Consider the following 14,049-nt stretch of genomic DNA (forward strand, 5'->3'; position numbering starts at 1 on the left):
ACTTTGGTCAGCTTTAAATGTTAAGGTTGATTATTTTCCATCTTTGTCAGCATTGTTAATTAAATTTGCGACAAAAAAGATCACAAGCAACTGAACTTGTAACATTTAGACCTAGACAAAATTTAGACATCCTCTTCCTGACACCCCCCTCCAATAATGGATAAATGAATTTTCTTTGAAGGTTGTCTTGATGAGATAGTAATGACATCATTATGCAGATTGATGCACATTACGTAATTTGTGTAATGATGTCATTACACAAATGTTGTAAATTGTAATGAATGACATAATTCCTATTTTAATGTGCAGATGCCTCCCGGCCTCTTAGATATTTGAACATTGTTATGTCACCCCTAATCCTCTTTTCATTAAACTAGACCTACCCAATTCTTGCAACTGGTTTTCATTCTTTTCATAGGCCTCCAATCTCCTAACCATTCTTTTCATAAGCCTCCAATTCCCTAACCATCGTGTCGGTCTTCTCCACTCTTTCCAGAGTCTCAATATCTTTTTTTATATTGTGGTGACAAAACTGGATGCAGTTTTCCAAGTGTAGTCTTACCAAGGCCTTATAAACACTTCATGTGATCTTGATTCTATCCCTTTGTTAATGCAGTTTAGGATTGTGTTAGTTTTTGGACAACTGCAGCAGACTGCTGGCTCATATTTAAGTGATTGTCCACTAGACTCAAGGATCCTTCTGACAGTTACTACTATGGAGTCCAGATATCACCTATTCTATACCTTGTGTTTGGTTTTTTTTGCCTAAATGTAGAATCTTACTTTTCCCCCAATTGAATTTCATTTTGTTAGATAGGGCCCAGTGTTCAAATTGTGAAGATCTTGAGCCTATCTGAGATCAGGCCTTAGAGTCACGTCCTGAGAAGATAACACAGCCCGTACCATTAGCTTTTGATATCAAGCATTCCCCATCCAGTCTAAACTAATAGTATCTATAATATGACTGTTCCCTTTTGCTATAATAGCTACACTGGAAAAATGGGAGAAAAAGCAATCTAATTAAAAGCCACAAATCAATACTGTAATATTCGCTAATATACTGTAAGGGACATCACTGAAAGTGGCCAGGTTTTGTTTGTACGTTTTTGATTTGAGCTCCGAATGGTCAATACTTCATCATTGGAAAGATTGAAACATTGTGCGTACTCCTACTGCAATATCTGTGTTAGTTGCTATCCCTCCCTCCCTTTCATTTTAACTTTATTCTGGACATAGGTTTAGGTTGTTCATGTGATTTCACATTGTGAAATCCACAAATTCTTAAGCCTCCAAATCCTACATAATCTCTATCAAATTCTCTGTGTGGTTTCCAGTTGGTCGTAGTTTACCACTGTGGTACTGTCATCTGGGTCATTTTCTCAAATTTTGAATGTTGTGTTTCAGAGTAACTTGAGTAGATACCTCTATTAGTTTCAGTGTTCTGAATTTGCACAATTTTCTTGGCACCTAGTAGGACTTGCATTTCATTTTGCCCAATATTTATTCTCACTCATTTCAACATTGGAATCCTGGCGAGACAATATTTTATTTATTTTATTTTATTTTATTTTTTATTTTGGCAAATCTCCTGAAATTTCAGACTCAAGAGTCAATCTAGAAATCTGATAGGTTGCAAAAATCTAATACTTCATAAGACATACACTTTATAACCTGAAACTGGCTTGAATAAACTGGTGGCTTTCTAATTAGGTGATGCTTAAAAGCATAATTTTGTTTAATGTAGTTTAAGTCTAGAAATAATGCAATTCTGTTTTGCCCCAATCCATTTCATTCTGGTCTAAGTCCTTGCTTTAATATGATGATATGGATTTCTCTCTTAATAATTAAAGTTTTTAATATAGTGATGTCGACCTTTGTTACCCATTCAAAATAGGAGGTCAGACAATATGTAACATAGAGCAGAAAATAGAACAAAGACCCCAGAGCATTGAATTTTATCTCTATATAGTTTGTTTATTCTTTATTTGTTTACCTTCCAATTGAAAGTGACAGATAGGATAGTTTTAGTATGATATAGATTTACGTGTAGTGCTTTCAATGTTTAAAGGCACAGAAACATTTTACCTTCCACCCTCCTGTGGACTCATTTGTAACTAAGACTTAATGTTGAAGACATTATGTGAAGACATAAATGTTTAAAAGATGCCCCAAATAAAATGCTGCTGCCATTCAAATACCAGAGTGGATGAAAAAGTATTTCAGACACACTGCTATCATACACAGGACCCAATCCCAATAATCACCATAAGGTAAAAAAAGCAAGTTAGATGATTAGATATTGTCTGCACATTTTACATGCAATATACACGTAGTCCTCAACATATGACCACAATTGAACCGAAATTTCTGTTGCTATGCAAGACAGTTGTTAAGTTAGTTGTGCCCCAGTTTTATGACTTTTCTTGCCACAGTGATTAAGTGAATCACTGCAGTTGTTAAGTTACTTTCATGGTTATTAAGTGGATCTGGCTTTCCCATTGATTTACTTGTCAGAGGGTCGCAAAAAGTGATCACATGACCCTGGGACACTGCATCCTGTTCGAACCAGTTCCCAGGCATCCTGAATTTTCATCACATGACCACAGGGATGCAGCAACGGTTGCAAGTGTAAAAAAAGGTCATTAGCCACTTTTTTCAGTGCCATTGTAACTTTGAATGAGGACCACCTATATTGATACTTTAATTTCCTGGTTTTCTGGCTTGTCCCATGGTTTCAATGAGGAAAACCCACTTTTTTCTAGCTAGCCTTGTGTACTGCTATGCATTACTCCTAGGAAGATGGAATGAGAAGACTGGTTAATCTGACCATCTATTGGTTAGAACAAAAGTTGTTTCTCTATCAGCTTTATTTTTCATCCAAATGTTTATTTTATTTTTACCTGGCTTAAGGTAAATGTCTGGTACCTGCTAAGTTACAGGTTAAGTCTGCACAATCTTGGACGGAAGTCACCTGTATGTACGTGAGGCAGACCATCCATAGTGAGGTATAAAAAGTGACATTCCAGAGGTACCATGTTTATGCATAGTATCTCTATGCTAAATTGTTCGCTATGTTGCATGCCCACTTTCTATCTTTTCAGAGTTTTCCCGCACTTAAGTTTTAGACTAATTTTGCAAGTCTAAAAGGATCTAAGGGTCTAATCTATTTTTTTAGTCTTTAAAGTCTCTTTTTGTCCCCTTTTTATTTTGTTTCTTAAATGCTATTTACAATTTTAAATAAAAGTAAACAGGTCAAGCTCAACTTCTGTAATTAAATGAACATATTCCTGTTTTCTTGACAATAGTATGAGTTTACCATTGTCGTCTTGCCAGTGAAGTATAAGATGGAAAGAAATTAAAGCTATTTCTTAAACATGGCAGAGGGAAAAAAGAGGCCTTTGAAATCTACACTGGATTACTGTCTTGTTTCTACTTCTTGTCTATTTAGATCTTTCCTTCTAAAAATGGGCTTTTTTTTCCTCTCTGCAAAATAGTTTAGACCAGTGCTTTGAGTCTTATTTCTTTTTACAGAGAGGTAATTTTGTTCTTTAGATGCACAAATTTCTTTGCTCTTTCTTACTTCATTTAGAGTCATGTTGAGCTCTTAATTGTACTTTTATTTCGGAAATAAATTCTAAATCGGGGCATGGAATTTGCTTAAGGGATTGTTTAAATAGGTAAGCAGTTGGGACAGCAGAACGAAAGTGTAGCAGCACCTTCTTTTGAAATCCTTCCCCCCCCCCCCAAAGAAAGGTAGAATATCTTATTCTGCTTTGGATAACTTTCTTCCCTACCTTGACTAGGTAGATTGCATGTGTGAGTAGCCAAATCCTTTTATCTGGCCTATTTTATGTCAAGTTTGAGGCCTTCTTACAGCACTGAGACAGCACTGATTGACTTATTGACCTTCAACAGGTGTAGGATGGAAGTAGCACATCCATCCTGGCCCTCTTTGACCTCTTTGCATCAGTTGTGGTATTCTTCTGGGCTGGCTCAGAAAGTTAAGTGGAGGACACATGGTGCTGCAGTGGTTTTCCTTCCTTCAGAGCTGGTTCTTATCAGTATTGGTTGGTGTGGAGAGATTATGCCTGAGGCCTCTGCTTTAGAAGGTTCCTCAAGTCTCTCTCCTTATTTCTCTTTAACATCTATATAAAGCTCTGAAGCTTTATCCACTGACCTGGGGCAACACATCATCAGTATACATAGGTGTGCCTCTCTGCCCTAGACGGACCCATATGATGCTATTGAGGCTGTGGGGATCTGGATGGGAAAGCACAGGCTTCAACTCTTCTTGGTAAGATTTGATCACTCTGAGTTTTGACCACCCATTGCATCCAGTGAATTTTCAACTTTATCTCTTAACAGGGATGGGTTCCTGTACCGGTTGGTACTGGTTCGCTTTGCGCATGCTTTGCACAGTTCACCGACAAAAGCGCGCCCGACAAAAGCGCGCCCGACAAAAGCGCGCCCGACAAAAGCGCGCCCGACAAAACCACGGCGAGAAAACCACAAGTTCTAAACCGCGCCAACGAATGAGCACAGAAGCGCAGCGACAACAGTGCGCCGACAGAAGCACGCTCTAAACCTAACCCTGAACCTAACCCTTACCTTAACTTAAATCGCGCTTCTGTCAGCGCGCTGTTGTGGGCGCGTTGATGATGTAGCGGTTTTCGCGCTGCGGTTTCGGAAGCACGCTTTTGTTGTGCGCGCATTTGTCAGGTCACGGCTTTGCACTACTCGCTTTGTTCACATGTGCGCTCATCGCACATTGTTTGCACATGTGCAGTTTACTGAAAATTGTTCTACGCATTGGCAAAAAGTTGCCAGGAACAGCAGAAGAGACCAGAGAACCGGTTCGGGGCCGTGGCAAACCTGGGTTGCTGCCGGTTCTGCTACCCAGGCCAAATTACCACTACCAGTTCGCCCAAACCAGTGCATACCGGTAGAAACCTACCTCTGATCTTTAACACTCCAGAGTTGGTGCCGAATTTGGGATACGTCTGGGTTCACAGCCCCTGCTTGAAGAACATGGGTCTTTACATGGGTTCATCTTGTGTACCAGTTGTGCCCATTTCTGGATGAGGAGCACTACCCACGATTACTCATGCCCTAGTTACCGCCTATTTAGATTACTGTAGTGTGCTGACTTCCCTTGATGAGCATTTAGAAGCTATAAGTGATCTAGAATGCAGTAGCCTAGACAATTTTGGGCACTTCATGATATCTACACATATCAGGAGCAGTGGAGATGGTCTTGAAGGAAATATTCAGAAACGATTAGAGAAACAAAAAGGAAGGAAAGGAAAAACACAAATGGACCTCCTGAATTCTAATATAAACACTAATTCCAATCTTCTGATGGAATCTATTTCTTGGTCTGAGCAATCTGAAAGAATTCATACTCATACCTTGGTCACTTGCAGTAGACTATTGCAGAGGCCTGTCTTTGAAGCTCTAATTCATCTAGAAAACAGCAGCATGATAAATATGAGTACAACCTCATGCTCAATGAAATTTGCCTTTTGAAAGCCACAGTGACTTCTAATAGCAATAACACTTGCATGGATACATTCTCTACACTTGCTCCTCTGAAGATTTTTTTCTAATGGAATACTAGAATAAAGTTCTAAGTGGAACTGTCCGACTTAGCAATAGCAATAGCACTTAGACTTAGTTAGACAGTGCTTTACAGCTCTCTCTAAGTGGTATACAGAATCAGTATATTGCCCCTAACCATCTGGTTCCTTGTTTTACCAACCTCAAAAGGATGGGAGGCTGAGTCAACCATGAGCCAGTGAGAATCGAACTGCTGGCAGTCAGCAGAATTAGCCTGCAATACTGCATTCTAACCACTGCACCACCAAAGCTCTTGACCCATGCAATGTCATAACTTTAAAAAGGTTGTTTACCCAAGCACAGCACAGCACAGCACAGCACAGCACAGCACAGCACAGAGGCATACTTAGCTGTTCTTCTAGTAAGAATTAGGATAATTTGATATTCATTGATAGGTCTTACACTCATAATTAGGGGTTTTGATTGTCATTGTAAAGAATACATGCAGAAGCTGTATCAGTTTCTACATTATGTCTTAAGAAAAGCTGCTTTTCTAGAACTAGGGAGGGTTTTCATAGGTCCCACAGCTCTGCTCCATAGGATAGTACAAGCAAAGATTGTGATGTTACGTATATTTGATATAGAGTCAGAAAGCCAGAATGTTTAATGAGATCCCATGCCTGTGATCCCATTTCAGTAGAAATCATACCAATGTATGAAAAAGGATGTAACTTGTAGAGTCTCAATCTGGATGCTAAGCATATTTCATATACCTCTTGCCCTATACTACCATTGTGAACTTGGTCATATTTTAACAACTAAATCGTTAGATAGTTTTAGGAGAAGCCTTCTGAGGCCAACCATGAGAAGTTGCCTTCAGAATCATATCATCACTATGAGATGATAAGAGATTTATCACTGTGTTTCCCCGAAAATAAGACCCTTTATTATCCTTCTTTGCCACCCAAAAAGGCACCATGTCTTATTTTCAGGGGATGTCATCTACTGACTAACCTCACTTGCATGTGTCACCCCCCACCCGCAGCCTCCTTTTGCTATCAGAGGCCTTCAGGAACTACTTCTGCAGCCAGCAAGGCTTTCCTGAAGGCTTCTGCAGCTGATAACAGAGCTCCGGATCGATCTGGAGCTTTGTTATCAGCTACAGAGGCCTTCAGGAAAGTCTTGCCGGCTGCAGAAGAAATAGGCTGATGAGGCAGTTGTCAGGGTGTGTTAGACCTGGCTGCAACTGTCCAAAGGTAAGTAGTAGGGCAGCTCCACGCACCATTCCTACCCTAGCTTAATTTTTACCCATGCCCTCTGGAGTGGGTGGGATCTTATTAGGGCTTATTTTGGGGGTAGGGCTTACATTGGGTGCACATGTAAAATCAAGCTAGGACTTACTTTCAGGGTAGGTCATATTTTCGGAAAAACGGTAGGAATTTTAGGCATATAGACACTGAAAAAAAAGGGAATCCTGGAATGGCATTCCATATAATTTGAAGAACATCAACATCAAGACACACCTTGTTTTACATCTTTGTAGGTGGGGGTATTCTGTATTAAGGCAATATTATATACCCTGTATAAATAGTCTTCAACTTACAACCATAATTGATCCGGAGGTATATGTGTGTACACACACACACACACACACACATACACACACACACACATCATTAAATGAATGCAGCTGTCATTAAACAAAGCCATTATGCCCAATGGTTGGTTGGTTTTTGCCGGAAACCGGAAGTAAATGCCAGAAACTGGCAATTTCTCCAAAAATTACCGTCACGTGATGGTGGGATGCTGCAAATGAGTATAAATGTAAACAGGTTGCCAAGCACCCAAAATGCAGTCATATGACTGCAGGAGTGGATACTGTTAAGTTCTTCAGAACTTAGAAACCAGGTTGTAAATAGTTCTGACAAGACCTGTCTTGACGTCAGAGGGTTGCTAAGAAAGAACTACATGTATGCAGTTTCAGGTAGGTGTTTGCAAAAAGGTTTCAACCTACACTTAACCCATTTTCTGAAAGGTGAACTTACTCCCTCAACACCCTTCCCCAATTGTTCTTTCTCACTCTGATGGGAGATTTCTGGAGGCCCACAAAGCATTGCCTCTTAGTTGTATTTCTGGGAGCATTGTGGTTTCCTGTACTTTTTTTTTTTAAAAAAGTTATATATTTGTTTAAAGAAAAGGTTGCGTGAGATAGGAAGCTGGTTAGCAGCAAGCAGCATACTTGGTAACATACGGATGCCTGCAGGCAATACGTTGCTCATCCCTGACTTAAATAAAGTGAGCCACTGAGATTTGTTCACATTTCTGACATTTCCTGCATACTGAAAGTTTAATAATGAAAACACATTAATTTAAAATGAGCAAACATTTCTCACTAAAGTGGGCCTTGAATGTAGTTTTTTAAACTGAGCGAGTACCAATAGCCATTGTTACTAGATGCAGTGTGATAAGAATCTTCCCTCTTGTTTTGTTTCACATGCTGCTCTCCTACATAAGCACAGATTTTTTTAAAAAAAAAATTATCTTTGCCTATGTAAACTACACTCAGATTTAGCAGACATGGAAAGCTCAGAACTTCTGGTTGAAGCAACAGCAGACAACTAAGATGAAAAAAGAACGTTTTCATGAGCTGAAAAACTGATGAATTTAGGGATTTGATAGGTAATTTGCATGTTACCTACGCATGTGTGATAGAGCCATTAATTTGTTTTTATGTGACTATTAGAGTTAAATATTTATGGAGGGATTTAATTATCACTATTGTTTTAATTAATTTCAACTTTGATTAAATTAAAATTGATTTCAATTGGGTTTTTTTAAAAAATTCACCCTGTTTATAAAGTGTTCTGAAGCTCAAATCTAGAGGAAAAGAAGAATCAGAAAGCATATTTGAAATGTGTTATGTTTCTTATTGTTGTTTGCTCTCAAATTAGCACAAGTGGGAGAGTTCTGCATATTGGTTCCATTGGTTGGGCATTGTAGGAATAAAATGCTGGCCAGACACATTTTTATTTTGTCCCCCTAGGACTGTGATGGCGAACCTATGGCACATGTGCCAGAGGTGGCACTCAGAGCCCTCTCTGTGGGCATATGCGCCGTCACCAGCTGCTTTTCCTGGTTCCATCGTGCCAGCTGGTCTGGTGCGCATCAATGTTCCCTCTCTTTTTTTTTCAGTGTGAGCAGAAAAGTATAATGTTTGAGCGGCACATTTTCATGCCTGAGCACCTGAATTTTTTTCACAGATGTCACCTAAGACAACAATGAAATCAGTATTATTTAAAACTCAAAGTTATGTTTATTCAAGGTACCCGCTTAATTAAAAGTTTTATATAATATCAGTATCACTTAACAACGCTCCTGCTTAGCAACCAAAATGTTGGCTCAGAAAGTCTGGCATTTGAAGCACGCAAGTCTTAAAGCTGTCAAGTTACAAGACCCTCGCACCCCTAAACCTTTAGGAAAAAAAACCCCAGGGGTCTTCAAGCCTGACAGCTTTAAGACTTGTGGACTTCAACTCCCAGAATTCCTCCTCCAGTCATGTTGCGGCGACGTCATCTGCGTGGATCTGCTCCATCTTCGGTTTTTTTCACACGGGGCAGGGCTGCCGCTAAAGATGCCAAAGAGCTCCCGCCACCACCAGAATAACTGCTGCTGCCTCCTCCTCCTCCTCCAACAGCACCACCACATTTGCTGCCCAGCGCTGCAGCTGAGGTGAAGCCGCCAAAGCTCATGCTGGCACTCCCGCCCATGGCAACGGCGGCAGTGCCTCCCCCTCCGCTCGGAGCACCTCAGCTGGGCACTGGGTTACCCCTGCTGCCGCCTCCACCTCCTCCGTGCTTTTGAGAAGCCATGAGGCCTTTTTTTCCTGCTCCCGCCCCCTCCGACCCCTTCCTACTAGCTCCCGCACCCTCATGGCTCCTCAAAAGCACGGCAGAGGAGGAAGGGAGAGGGATAATGTGGGGCCAGCTCAGGTGCTCCGCGTGGAGGGAGAGGTACCACTGCCACGAGCGGGGGTGCTGAAGGGAGCTTTGGCAGCTTCACCTCAGCCGCAGCGTCGGGCAGCAAATCCGGCAGTGCTATTGGAGGAGGAGGAGGCGGCAGCAGATATTCTGGTGGGGGTGGGGGCTTTGGGGGTTCATTTCAGCTGCAGCGCTGGGCGCAAGCGGCTAGGATTGGCCACCCACAAAGGACCTCCCCGGGCTTGCTTTGCTGAACACAGGGTGACTGACACTAGTTTGAGAGGCTGCGGCCGGTGCAAACTACCGTCAGTCGCTCCGTGCTCATCAAAACAAGTCTGGAGAGGTCCTTTGCGGGCGGCCAGTTCTAGCCACCTGCAAAGGACTTCCCCGCATTAGCTTTGCTGAACACGGGGCGACTGATGGTAATGAGTGGTGCAGCCGGCACCTAGGAGGTCCTAGGTGATCGGCTGTGCCGTGTAAGCTCCTGCCGCCGTTCCCCCACCCCCGCGCCCGTGCTAACCCTAACCAAGACAGAAAATCTGAGGCCCCTTAGCTTCCCGAGCCTGTGACAAAAATCACTGTGCGGCAGTTAGAAACTGCTGCGCGGTGTTTTCTTGCCATGTGCGCAGCCATGCACCTTAGAGGGAACAATGGCGTGCATGCGCGCACCGGCCAGCTACTCTCTTCCGGGTTGCGGCACAAGCTTTACAGATTTGGCACTCAGTGCCGAAAAGGTTAACCATCACTGCCCTAGGACTCCTGCATTCTTAATCCTACAGAGCTGCCCATTAAATTCTGTAGGGTATTTTTTCTTGTTCCTTGAATATAGGATTGTGGTTTTTGTTGCCATCTTTATTGCTATTGTTATTCTATTGCTCAACTCCAGGGTAACATTGAGAAACAAATTATTTGATGTTTTAAAAGCGTCTTATCCATATGCAACTTATTAGCCACTCTAGTATTATCTTAGTAACTTATTTGTTAGATCTATATCCCGCTTTTCCTACAGGAGTTTAAGATATCATATACACTTGTATAAAAGCCCACTGCACATAAGCCAACCTTCAAAATGTTAATTAAAATATGAAAAATTGTGAAAATTAAAACACGTCCATTTTATGGGTTGGCTTATTGTGGGGTTGCTTATCCTTGAGTATGTATGAGCGTTTATAGGTATTTTGAAAAAGCTGAGGGAAAAATCTAATGTATGTATATTCATGGATAAGCCAAATCCAAAATTGATGGTGTATTTTTGTCCTTAAAATCCTTGGCTTACCTCCCAGTATATTATGGTAATATTTATTCATTTATTTAAAATATTTCCATATCATCAGTTCTTACAGTTAAATTCTGGGTGGCTCACAACAGAGAAACAAACATCCAGCACTAACTCATTTCCCTGGGATGCATCCACAACCCTCCACAGGCTCCAGCACTTTACCTCAGTGCTTGATTTAAAAAGGCAGGTCTTGATGGCCTTCCAGAAAGCTAAAAGAGTGGAGGGACTGTGAGAAGAGAGAGGATGTTCTACAAGTGCAATGGTATGTGCCAATGACCTGGAAAATGGGACAATGAAGGATAACCATAAGTACATCTAGATCAAGGATGGTCAAACTCGGAGCCTACGGGCCAGATGCATCACGTCCTGGGCATGCAACCCCCATTTTAATGAAGGGGGAAAAAGCTGTGGTACATCACATGACGACAACATGACACCATGAGTTTGACACCCCTGATCTAGATAAAAGGCCGCTAAGACCAATGTAGATAGGGTAGAGTTTGTGGGCTTTAAAGAGAAGGTGACAGAAACATGTACTTTCAGACTTGCAAGATTTTGTTAATGCAATCTTAAAAAAAAAAAAAAAAGCTTATCTGGTCATGTTTTCTATCCCCAAATAAGAACTGAGATTTTTTCTTAAAAAAACACTTCCCTCCTTTTTTTGGTAGGAGAGAATTATTTTAGCACAGTGATGGTTAATCTTTTCGGCACCAAGTGCCAAAACTGGAGCATGCGCCGGAGCACCAAAAAAGTGTGCATGCGCGTGGTGGCCAACTGCTCTTCTGGATTCTGTTACATGCATGCATGGTGGCCAGCTGCTTGTGCAAAGACCAGCTGGCCGGCGCGCATGTGCACGCTGGAATCCAAAAGAGAGCAGCTGGCCAGTGCACATGCGTGCCAGAGCAGCTGGCTGGCACGCATGCGCGTTATGTACCCTAGAGAGAAGCTGGTGACATTGTGCGTGCTCACAGAGGGGGGTCTGCCTGACACCTCTAGAACGCTATAGGTTCACCATCACGGTTTTAGCAGCTACATCGAAGTTGATAGCACAGTGGTCTCTATTATACTTCAGTCTCCCTATGAAGTGGGGAAGACTTTGAGAATCGGAGTGATTACCTTCCTCCACTAAGCCCACCAAGCTTGTTACTTTATCTTAATACTTCATTTTAAAATGCCCTCAATCTAAAAAGAAATACATGGTGGATGATATGTTACATTAATATTAATCAGAGATCAAAATATCTCCTTTCAATCAAGAAACTGTTGACAGCTCTTCAAGGAATAATTGATCTAGTTAAAAAAAAACTTTATTAGCTAGAGGAACAGGAATAACATTAATGTAATTGGCTTGGAACCTTTTTGTTTTTTGTAATTAAGATAAGCATAATTAATTGTTTTATGGTTCTCTGGAATGTTCTTAAGCATGTTCACTTTATTATGGGTATTTTCTTTTAATTCCAGAAAAGCATATTTCATCATATCGTAATAGAGCATCTGTTCTGAAAGTTCTTGTTTCGGGATTCAAATCCTAGAGATTGTTCAGGGCTTTAAAATATCCTTCATTAACCTAGCACCCTCTGTATATTTTGGGTTCTATCTCCCACAAATTCCAACCAGTTTTCTGAATATTGTAATCATAACAAATTTGAAGATCAGTAGGAAGAACAAGGCCTGAGATGGGGATCTTTTTATGAATAACTAGCCAATAACCTGGCATTGCCCAGGTATTTATTTATAGGGGAAATGTCCGTACCAAATCTACCGTAATTTTCAGAGTATAAGAGGCATCGGAATATAATATGCACCAAGGTTTTGAAGAGGCAAATTTTTTAAAAAGGTAGGTAGCTAGAGGGATAGAGAGGGCGAGAAAGAGAAAGAAATACAGTAGGTAGGGAGGGAGAGACGATAGGTAGGTAGGTAGATAAAGGGGGGGGGAGAAATACAGTAGATAGGGAGAGAGAGAGTAGATAGGTGTGTGTAGAGGGGGGAGAGAGAAATACAGTAGGTAGAGAGAGAGAGAGAGAGTAGGTATGTAGGTAGATAGAGAAATACAGCAGGGAGAGAAAGAGTAGGTAAATAGGTAGAGAGGGGGAGAGAGAAATACGGTAGGTGGGTAGGGAGAGAGAGTAGGTAGGTAGGTAGATATTTCCTGTGTATTTATCCATGTGCTGGAGAAGGAAATCACTGACAAGCTGCAGCACCTAAGACTTGTTTCTGCTGGCACAGCACTTGATCAATCTAATTCTCATCGATCACTCTAACTAAAGAGCTTTCTGAAATGGGGAAAAATTTTTTTGCATTTTGCAAACATCCCAAAAACAGTCTGTTTTTCGCGAAAATGGCCCATTTTTTTCAAATAAAAGGCATGAATAGCCTTGGGGTGCTTGCAGAGTGCTCGGGGGGCGGGGGGAAATGAGCAAAAAACAGCCAGCTTTTCATCAAAAAAATTGCATGCATAGCCTTATGGAGGCTTATAGAGTGCTGCTGGGGGCTGGGAGGGAGCAAAAAACGGTCCATTTTTTGCTCATTTCTGCCCTCCCCAGCACCCAGGAGCTCTTGGAAAGCTTCCATAAGGGTATGCACAGCCATTTTGGTGAAGGGGCGGAGCTTCTGGAGGCAAAAAAATGCTGTATTTGATGTATAAGACGCACCCAGATTTTCAGCCTCTTTTTTGAGGAAAAAAGGTGTGTCTTATACTCCGAAAAATACGGTAATTTCTAATGTTGGATTTTGCCCCTTACCAGAGGGAGCCCCCTTGTGGAGTACTGTGAAGCCATTACCATGGCAACTCCACTGCGCTGTACAGTAAAAGCCAGTATGGCAGTATGGCAGAACAGGCTGTATCTTAACAGAACACACACCCTGAGAGGTGTTAGGGGTGTCTTACCCCCACAGTATTTTTCTCCAGAGAGTAAGTCATCTGTGTACCAAGTTTGGTTGAAATGTTGTTGTATTCTGGTCTTTTCCTGTGTAAGATTGAGATTGTCTTGGCAGCATTTCAGCGAGGTCTCACTCACCATCCTCAGGCTGGTGTTTTTGGCTTAAAGCTTGCCAAAATGTTGCCAAGACAATCTCAATCTTACATGGGAAAAGACCCGAATACAACAAGACCAGCATACCTACACCCGTGAAAATCTACGAAAATATATAAGTCTTCCATCTCATTCTTAAAGCCTCTTAATGGGAAAAATGACTGTTGTTGAGGGAATTCTTGGGCATCAATTTTTTCCCCTTAGC

The 14,049-nt window shown here is 41.5% G+C and overlaps 1 protein-coding gene across 1 annotated transcript in view; it reads left to right on the top strand.

Annotated features, from left to right (window-relative positions):
• Positions 1 to 14,049, top strand: part of ELAVL2 (ELAV like RNA binding protein 2) — a 76,730-nt gene that overhangs the window by 2,697 nt on the left and 59,984 nt on the right.

This window comes from Thamnophis elegans, chromosome 3 (assembly GCF_009769535.1).
Source record: "Thamnophis elegans isolate rThaEle1 chromosome 3, rThaEle1.pri, whole genome shotgun sequence".
Classification (NCBI taxonomy): domain Eukaryota; kingdom Metazoa; phylum Chordata; class Lepidosauria; order Squamata; family Colubridae; genus Thamnophis; species Thamnophis elegans.